Here is a 3,312-nt window from a genome sequence, read left to right on the forward strand (position 1 = left end):
ACTGCAAAGATCACATCACAGAAGATCGAAGAGCTTGGTTGAGAAAAAATTCCTCATCCGTCTTATTCTCCCAACCTTGCTCCTTCAGATTACCATTTGTTTTGTAGTTTACAGAATCATTTGGGGGACATAACTTTTGTAAGCCAGGAGGAGGTTGAAACTGACATTTTAGAGTTCATCGCTTTGAAACCAAAAGATCCCATTGATGGGATTAAAAAGCTTGTAAATAGATGGAAGAAAGTCATAAATAATCAGGGAAAGTACATTGATGATTAAATTTCAATTAAATATAACATTTGATCACTTGTTTTCTTTATTCAAAATTCAGACAGAACTTATAGGATGACCTGATACCTATATATATATTAATGCCAGTGGAATGTTAAAAGCACCATCCGAGCATGATCGTTGCCAGGGCCGCTGACTGGCTCCTGTGCCAGTGGCACGTAAAAAGCACTATTTGAGCATGATTGTTGCTAGCATTGCCTTACTGGCACATGAAAAACAACATTCGAGCGAGGTCGTTGCCAGTACCGCCGGACTGGCTCCTGTGCAGGTGGTACGTAAAAAACACCTTTGAGTGTAGTTGTTGCCAGTACCGCCTGACTGGCCTTCGTGCTGGTGGCGAGTAAAAGCACCAGCTACACTCTTGGGGTGGTTGGTGTTAAGAAGGGCATCCAACTGTAGAAACTTTGCCAGATCAGATTGGAGCCTGGTGCAGCCTTCTGGCTCGCCAGTCCTCAGTCAAACTGTCCGACCCATGCCAGCATAGAAGCGGACGTTAAACGACAATGATGATGATATATTACTAAAATTCATGGGAAATTTCTTATTATTGTTAGTTAAATGATTTGGATAAAGAAAATAACATACTACAAAATACTTGAAGTTATGAAGTCTTGCCCTTTCCGGAAGAGGCCTGAAACTTCCAGTAAGAAGAGATTAAGATGGAAGAACAAGATAAGAAATATTTCATGCTGTTATGAAAATGAAAGAAAAATATATACATAGGGATATGCACATATCCATATGTGCATGTTTATACATATGTATATTTGTATATATCTGTATATATAAATATATATTATATATATGTGTATACATTTGTATGTGTATATATATACACATGCACGCATTTATATAAAATGATGACAATGAATTGTTGATGCATAAAATACGGTACCTACATTGGTTGCTAGCTGTCAGGACACTGTATCCATCACAGATTCTATGTTTCCTAAAATTTGCCAACATTGCTTCTTATATGTCTGTTCACCCTTTTTTTCTTTATAACTCTTTTGTTGTTCATGTGTTTTATGCTGAAAACTATGCATGTACTTTTGGTTATCATTATTGTTTTTCTTTACTTGACTTATCACTGCTTTCTGTATCTTCTTTTATACCTGTGTGTGTGTGTGTGTGTGTGTGTGTGTGTGTATTTATAATGACAGATAGACATAAGTTGGCTTAATTTTGTATATTTACATAAAATACAAAATACAGAGTATAGAATAAACAAATTAAATGAAAGGAGTTATGTATTAGTTTTATCTTGATAGGTGTTTTAGGTGCACCATAGCTTATGTTGTATTCACATTCATATGTAATAAAGATCTGTGATGCTGTAGGTGTATGTAATAACATAACCCTATGGATCTATTAGGTAAAACCAGATGACCCTCACTGGAAGAAAATGTCATATTAGACATGGCTGCTTTCCTGATGGCTGCAAATTACTGTCTTCTTTTAATAAAACTTTAGTTTTTGCTAGTCTTACGATGGTAGAAATAGGCGGGAGATCCCCATACAGCTGATTCTTGGTGGAATGAGTTCTCCAAGATATGTTTAAGACTGCTCCTAACATTTGGGTACAAGTTCCATTTGACTTGGATACAACCATATGACAGTCTCCCTTAGTAACAAGTCCCTCTGTTGGATTTGCTTTGAGTAGATCCTCTTTCTTCCATACATTTTCTACTTTCAATGATTTCTAAGTCTCTTTCTTCTCACCATCAGTGAAGGTATGTGCACTGTTATCATTTTGATCTCACTTTTCCTCAACAAAATCTTGATTCACACTGATACTCTATTTTGTAATCCAGAATACCACACACCTCTGATTTTTCAATGAAGAACACTGACACATGTGTAAAATTACTTCTCTTCTAGCAACATCATGTTGCTTTTTGCTGTTTTCTTTCTTCCATTCTTTTGAGGTCAATCTTTTTGCTTTTATGGCTTTATCCACTGTTGTACTTTACTTTCATGTTACCTTTCCTCTAACTGGAACCTCGCTCCAGCTACAGATCTATCTGTGGCTTTCAGCGGGTTCTTTTGTGAAAACTCTCATTTGTTAATGTTACAGGTCTCTATCTCCCCCTCTTCATAACATATGCCATCTATAATAGACTTGAACAAAAAGAGGTTTCTGTTTTCACACCTTTCCTCTCCAGAATATTTTTTGTCTTTTAGTCTTATATTTAACTCTAATCTACAGACTATATTGAGTGGTACATTCTTCACTGGGTAAAAGCCTAGCATGTAAAATCATCAGTCAATCCCATTACTGAATGAAGATAAAGTTTATCTGTTTTTTATATCTGAGGTTAAACAACACATGTACCTAACTTAATGTGTTACCCCCATAAGCTTTATGAGGTATTTTTATATTTTTGTATATATCTTTTTTTCTATATCCAAATTACAATTTACTGTAAGAATTTTGATATAAGCAATATTGAAGATTTCCAAACAACGATTTGAGAATGAAAAGAAGCAACACAAATATTGATAGGAATAAAACCATGCATACATTCTGGCAAAATACACACATGGTAATATGCTTACCTGGTAAGACTTTCATCTATAAATATATTCATATTATAACATGTTCACCTAGTGACATATCCACTCAGTAAAATGTCTGCCTGGTAACTTGTTCACTTGGTAATCTTTTCACTGGGAAACATGTTCATCTGCTAACGTGTTTACCAAGTAACATACTGATCTGTTCATTGTATAATATAGTCACATGGTAATATGTTCACTTGGCAATATGTTCATCTTGTAATATGCTTATTTGGTAACATGTTTATTTGGTAACATACTCACCTGGCAACACATTCATTGAACAGCATATTTACCTGATAGCTTGTTTATCAGTTAAGCAAGTGAAAAAGAAAATCCATTTGAATTCAGGTTGTGAATTTGTATTTTTCCCATCACTACCTAGTATTTACATGTATCTAACACCTGTATCGTTTTATACATGAACACACACACACACACACACACACACACACACACACACAC

This window comes from Octopus bimaculoides, chromosome 6, assembly GCF_001194135.2.
Source record: "Octopus bimaculoides isolate UCB-OBI-ISO-001 chromosome 6, ASM119413v2, whole genome shotgun sequence".
Taxonomy (NCBI): domain Eukaryota; kingdom Metazoa; phylum Mollusca; class Cephalopoda; order Octopoda; family Octopodidae; genus Octopus; species Octopus bimaculoides.